The sequence below is a fragment of the Sapajus apella genome, unplaced genomic scaffold (assembly GCF_009761245.1).
Source record: "Sapajus apella isolate SASKATOON/1434 unplaced genomic scaffold, GSC_monkey_1.0 scaffold145, whole genome shotgun sequence".
In the NCBI taxonomy this organism is placed as follows: Eukaryota; Metazoa; Chordata; class Mammalia; order Primates; family Cebidae; genus Sapajus; species Sapajus apella.
In genome coordinates, this window is record NW_022437085.1 from 1,283,909 (window position 1) to 1,291,304 (window position 7,396).

The 7,396-nt window shown below is 39.5% G+C and overlaps 1 pseudogene across 1 annotated transcript; it reads left to right on the top strand.

Annotated features, from left to right (window-relative positions):
* Window positions 1-5,401: 5,401 nt before the first annotated feature.
* LOC116540868 lies at window positions 5,402-7,151 on the top strand (annotated as a pseudogene). The gene has a single exon (XR_004264618.1). The product of XR_004264618.1 is annotated as an ATP-binding cassette sub-family F member 3 pseudogene (transcript).
* The last annotated feature ends 245 nt before the right edge of the window (window positions 7,152-7,396 follow it).

Here is a 7,396-nt window from a genome sequence, read left to right on the forward strand (position 1 = left end):
CCAGTCCAAAAGCTAATTGTTCACCAGAGTGACAGGTAGGCTGCATTCTCTCTGGCAGTACAGAAATGACTAATGTTGTTGTGTGTTACAGCCCTAATGCCATTGAATGGGTATTTTGGACTGAATATGAAAATCCTTAAAAAAAACTATGTTCCTGGGCTTGAATATAAATATACACAGAAGTCTCAACTCTTCTGCTTATATGCTCATTGCTGTTCTGCTGAATATCAGCAGGTATTTTTCTTTTTGTCTACACAAAAATTAATAAGCTATATTGCAGAGATGAGTGGGTATTTCAAATATACTTTCTTGAACTTGTACCATTAAGAATGGTGATATTAAATAAAGCTTAAGCTATCTTAACCCAATAAATAAGAAATTGTCTATATAAAAATGTTAGAAAGTGTTGGCTTTTCTGTATAATTGTTTATCTTTAGCCCAGTTCATTAGTTTGCTGAGGCTGCCATAAGAAAATATTATGGACTGGGTGGTTTAAACAACTGAAATTTATATTCTTACAGTTCTGGAGGCTGGAATTCCCAGATCGGGTTGTCTGCAGACTTGGATTCTCCATAGGACTGTTTTCATGACTTGTAGATGACCACCTTCTTATTGTTTCTTCACGTGGCCTTTCCTCATGCTAGCATACTCTAAATGTTTCTTTCTTTTCTTATAATGACATAACTCTTATTGGATAAGGGCCCCATCTTTATGACCTCATTTAACCATTTTTACCTTCTTAAAGGCTCTATCTCCAAATACAGTGGTATCAGAATTTAGGGCTTTTAATTAGGGGGAGGGCATAATTCAGTATAAGACATGTAGTTAGAAGAGAATTCTATTTGTCTCAAGTAAGAACATGGTACATTATTATGTACTAAATTCAATTTTATTAAATTAGTATTTAACATTCATTCTATGATAAAACATGTAAATTACATTTTCTGGCACCTAAAACGTCCACAGAAACAGTAACTATTTGTTTTTATTAGCTTTCTAATGCATAAAAGAGAGAAAGGAATGAGAAATGGAAACTGTGTATTTGTGTGTGTGTGTGGGGGGGGGGGGGAGAGAGAGAGATTCCAGGCTTAGAAGTTAAATACTGTTGGAAAAGAATACAGCCATATGAAATGAAACGAAACATACTATATAAGCTAGCGTTATAAGATGAATTATAGGTAATGTTACTAAGAAATGCTTGTGGACAGGAATTTGGGAGAAGAATTCATGACGAATTGAGTTTGTAAAGGGCCTTGAATAAGAAACCCAGTGATAACTCCAGAGAAAGAAATTAGCATGAACAAAGGCACAGGGGTGGGGAAGGGTATGAAGTATTACAGGTGTTTAATCCTACACTCCCTCCACTCCTCCATAGCCAAGAACAGGCAGAGACACAGCACTCAGCCTGCAAGCTATTAAATGTTTCATAGTCATTGCTAAGCTGAGATATTCCGGATAAGTTATTATTTAGGATTTCAAAAACATGTCTTCCATAGTGTTAAACCAGCATGTATTTCTGATTCATGTTTATCTATACTCCCTTGTAAATTCATCACCAGTACATCTGTAGTAAATTCAGTTACATGTAGGTAAATGCAAGAGAGAAAAGCAATCTATCTAGATAAAGTTACGAATCTTTTAAGAGACTGCTAATAATCAGATATCAGAAATGTGGAGTAAGGCCAGGTACATATTTTGTAAGGATTGCTTTCCAAATAATGTCTGCATTTATATTTCAAATACCACATTCAACTTTTGTCAGGTTTTCCAAAAATAAATACAGAGCATTTAAGGAAAATTATACACAAACACACACACACACACATACTCTCACACACACATATATTCATATGCATACATAAACATGTACAAATAACTTTAATTTTGGTAGTTTTGTATTAAAATTACCCATGAGTTAAAATGAGAGGTTAACATTGAACCCTTGCAATTTATACTAGAGAAAATGGAGAGAATATATACCTTGTATAGATGCTGATCATTTCCATATATTAGATAAATGGTTACCTTAAAGATGCCCATTACCTTTTTTGTATACACCTTATTCTTAGATTATTTGATATGGTAACATACCAGAAGGGCTAGGGTATTCCAGCATGTAATTCTGTGTTTAGACCATAACAATTGTACCAGGACCATCCATCTGGCCTGTACTGGAAAAATATGATTGTTTTTTCTTCAGGAATTTTGGATTTTAGGCACAGACTGAACTAGTTAAAAGGCGTAGGACACCTAAACTTGGGTTGTAAGATCAAATAGATGTGGGCCACAGATGGTACCTGTGACAACACCAAACCATCAGTGAAATCAAAATGAAGATCCCTATTCAGAAAGCTTGTTTACAGAGAGATGAGTTGATTGTGCATATACAGAAAAAAAGAAAGCATGAACCTAGAAAATAGTGTAAGAATCACGCTTATAGTCTAATTGGAAGTCTGGTCATAATCTTTGAAAACCATTTTCTTTGTCCTTGCAATAACTTCAACTCATAGGCAAGCTTGAATATTCTGTTTTTTATAATTAAAGTCTCTGACTAGGATAAACATTTTCAGTCTTGTTTATATGTGCTTTTGGATCTCCATGACTACTCTAGAAATGAAGTTGTTTACTTTGCTTAGAAAGCAGTAAAGAATTTGCCTATTATATGAGACATAAGCTACAATATATATATTCTTAAAAGATACGGAATGGACAGAACAAACATTTAAAGTTGGCAATCATTCATTGCGCACATTCAGTGTTGTGAAATTATATAATTTATGGTATTACGGTTTTTAATCCCACCGTAAACCTACCCATATAAAAACTGCTTCAAGTCAACACAGTATAAGGAAGTTATTATATAATGTATTAACATATATCACAACTATATAATAATGATTAATTCATGCATAAGTATTAAATAATATTATTTCTTCCATTAAATCACTTTCAGTCATAGTTTACTAGGAAGAAAATAGTTAAAATGACAACTACCTATAGCATAATTGGTATCAATTTTGCTAGTTGGCTTAATATAAATTTCCATCTCATTTTTGTTGAATCAAGTTTTATTTAACTATTTAACTAGTGTGGGTAAAAGTAGGTGTACACATTTATGGCACATAGAAGATGTTTTGATATAGGCATGCAATGCGTAAAAATCACATCATGGAGAAAGGGATATCCATCCCCTCAAACATTTATCTTTTAGTAACAAATAATCCAATTATATTCTTAAATTTAAAAGTACAATTACATTATTATTGACTATAGTCATCCCATTACACTTTCAAACAGTAGATATTAATCATTCTTTGTAACTATTTTTTTTTGGACCCATTAACCATCCTTACCTTCCCCAATCCCCTCACTACCTTTTGCAGATTATGGTAACAATCCTTTTATCTCTATCTTCATGAGTTCAATTATGATTGAAATTTGATTTTTAGATACCACGATTAAGTGAGAATATGTGACGTCTGTCTGTTTGTGCCTGGCTTATTTTACTTAACATAATGATCGCCAGCTCCACTCATGTCTTTGCTAATGGCAGGATCTCATACCTTCTATTCTTGAATAGTTCTCCACTGTGTATATGTACTACATTTCCTTTAACCTTTAGTATGTTGATGAGCACTTAGGTTGCTTTCAAATCTTAGCTACTATCAACAGTCCTGCAACAAACATCTGAGTGCAGATGGATCTCTGATATACCAATTTTTTTATTTGGATTACGTACCCAGGAGTGCGATTGCTGGATCGTATGACAGCTCTATTTTAAGTTTATCGAGGAACCTCTAAACCATTCTCCTTAGTGGTTGTACTGACTTACATTTCCAACAACAGTGTATGAGGGCTCCCTTTTCTCCACATCTTCACCAGCATTTGTTATTAGTTGCCTTTTGGATATAAGCTATTTTAACTGAGATGAGATGGTATATTATTGTAGCTCTGATTTGCATTTTTCTGATGAGCAATAATATTGAGCACCTTTACTTTTCTTTTTTTTTTTTTTTTACCAAATGTCGTTGTAGCCAAAGTCAGAATATTCACCTATTATACTTTTTCTTTTCATTTTTAATGATTAGCAGCCCTATTTTTCCCTTTCCAACCTCAACCCTCAAAGCCACCCAAAGAATATGTTTTCATCCTCCTTGGACATCAGTTTCGACTTGCAAAGCTTTGCAATCAGTTTTCACTTGTACAGCATTTATGAATAATTAAGCTACACAGAGCAGACATGTTGATTAGGGTGGACTTGGATGTTACAATGAATTCTCACTTATTTGATTGAGTAGAATTTTGTACTTTCTTACGAACTGGGTTAAGTAAAATTAATGACTAAGTATAAGCCTTCTTTATATAACTCAAGACTTATATCACAAAAACACATTTTTTTTAGTCATTACATTTATTAAACACAATTTTTGAGGCTTCCATCACTTGCGTTTAGACACTTGAAAATTCCATTTTTTTTCAATGTTTTCTGCATTTTATTTAATAAAGCTAGGCCATAAAATATTTGTAACTTAAATCTCCTCTATATGCTGTATATTCATATAACCTTGTTAGCCTGAAGTAGATGCTTGCTAGCAAGTTTTTCCATGGCTCCTTTTCAAAATCCTTAGTTATATTCTCCTTTTTACATTAGGATTGTATCTAAAAACATCATCAGCAAGAGACTCTTCTTTTGCATGTTGATTTTGTACCTCCATTTCCTGCCTTAGCCAGTCTTCTAGTTCTTCATTCTTTCGAGCATGAGGAGCTATTAGATCTGATCCTCCAATGATGTGTGGAAGTTTTCCTGCTCCAGGATATGTGACCTTTTTGAATTTCTTGAAATTTCTTAGTTGACCATAATCATCACTTATTCCAGATAGATTTCTGGAAGTAGAGTTTTTAATCGCCAGTGATTTAAATTCAGTCAATAACAGCTTTCTTGGAAGCATCTCACTTTCATCCTGAAGTTTGTCATTGTTAGATATTTTGCTACTTTCTGGTACTGCTTCATCACTGAAAGTGTCATTTGTTTCTATATCCATCCTTGGCCTTTTCCTAATATTGACATCTTCCTCCTGTTTTTGAACTTTCACATCAATTTCTAACTCTGGTTTTGTGTCCTTGAATAACTGTTCCATTACTTCATCTTCTATGGCCACATCATCCATTTCTCTTTTTTTATTTGATCTTAGCTTTTCTGCAGAATGAGATTTATTGGCAGAATTTTTCACACTGGATTCTAAATTTGTATCTGTAAATAAGTTATCTGACTTTTTGTCCACAGGCTCATTCTGAGATAGATGCTGCTCCTTATTTTTCCATAGTGGGGGTGTAGCAGGTTGTGTTTGTTCTAAAAGAGAACAAGATATTTCTATTCTTGCTGAGTTGCATGAATACAGAGGGGGACACGCTCAAGACCAGCAACCCTCTAGTCTTAGAAGAGGCATCAGCCAGCCAGGCAGGCAGCAGAAAGGAGAGTCGATTGGAATCATCTGGCAAGAACAAATCCTATGATGTGCGAATTGAGAACTTCGATGTGTCTTTCGGCGACAGAGTACTGCTGGCTGGAGCTGATGTGAACCTGGCATGGGGCCGCCGTTACTGGCTGGTGGGGCGGAATGGGCTGGGGAAGACCCCGTTACTGAAGATGCTGGCCACCCCGAGTCTGCGGGTTCCAGCCCACATTTCCTTGCTGCATGTTGAGCAAGAGGTTGCTGGAGATGACACCCCTGCCCTACAGAGTGTGCTGGAGAGTGACAGTGTGCGGGAGGGCCTGTTACGGCGGGAGGGGGAACTCAGCGTCCAGATTGCTGCTGGCAGGGCGGAGGGCTCTTAAGCCACAGAACTGGCAGAAATCTATGCCAAACTGGAGGAGATTGAGGCCGACAAGGCACCTGCCAGAGCATCAGTCATTCTCGCTGGGCTTGGCTTTACCCCTAAAATGCAGCAGCAGCCCACCCGGGAGTTCTCGGGTGGCTGGAGGATGAGGCTGGCCCTGGCCTGGGCCCTATTTGATAGACCAGATCTGCTGCTGTTAGATGAACCTACAAACATGCTGGATGTCAGGGCCATCCTGTGGCTGGATAATTACCTGCAGATATGGCCCTCCACAATCCTGGTCGTCTCTCACGACCGCAACTTCCTGAATGCCATCGCCACAGACATCATCCACGTGCATAGCCAGCAGCTAGATGGTTACCGGGGAGACTTTGAGACCTTCATCAAGAGTAAGCAGGAGCGGCTGCTCAACCAGCAGCGGCTGCTCAACCAGCAGCGGGAATATGAGGCCCAGCAGCAGTATCACCAGCACATCCAGGTTTTCATTGACCGGTTTCGCTACAATGCCAACAGGGCCTCTCAAGTGCAGAGTAAACTCAAGATGCTGGAGAAGCTACCTGAGCTGAAGCCTGTGGACAAGGAATCAGAGGTGGTAATGAAGTTCCCTGATGGGTTTGAGAAGTTCTCGCCACCAATTCTGCAGCTAGATGAGGTGGATTTCTACTATGATCCGAAGCACGTCATCTTCAGTCGCCTCTCCGTGTCTGTTGATCTCGAGTCCCGCATCTGTGTGGTTGGAGAGAATGGGGTCGGGAAGTCTACCATGCTGAAGCTGCTTATGCGGGACCTGGCATCTGTTCGGGGCATCAGACATGCTCACAGGAATCTGAAAATTGGCTATTTCAGCCAGCACCACGTGGAGCAGCTGGATCTAAACGTCAGTGCTGTGGAGCTGCTGGCACGCAAGTTTCCTGGGCGGCCTGAGGAGGAGTACCGCCACCAGCTGGGTCGGTATGGCATCTCCGGAGAACTGGCCATGCGCCCTGTCGCCAGCTTGTCTGGGGGCCAGAAGAGCCGAGTGGCGCTTGCTCAGATGACCGTGCCCTGCCCCAACTTCTACATTCTGGATGAACCCACAAACCACCTGGAAATGGAGACCATTGAGGCTCTGGGCCGTGCCCTCAACAATTTCAGAGGCAGCGTGATTCTGGTGTCCCACGATGAGCGCTTCATCAGGCTGGTGTGCCAGGAGTTGTGGGTGTGTGAGGGAGGCGGCGTCACCCGCGTGGAAGGAGGATTTGACCAGTACCGCGCCCTCCTCCAGGAGCAGTTCCGCCGTGAAGGTTTCCTCTAGGGCCACCAGGCTTAGGACTTGCCTAATTTTTTTTTTAATTGCATTTTAGGTTTGGGGATACATGTGAATAGCATGCATAATTGTTGCATAGGTACACACATAGGGCTACCACGTAGGCAACCAACTCCAGGCCATGAACTTCCCCCGACTTGGGGACAGCCTTATTCCCAAATGTCTCTCTCCTTTTGACTGGAGCATCTTCTGCACAACCTTGGGAGCCCATACAAGGGTTGGTGAGGACTGGTCTCCCAGGGGCCGGGGTCT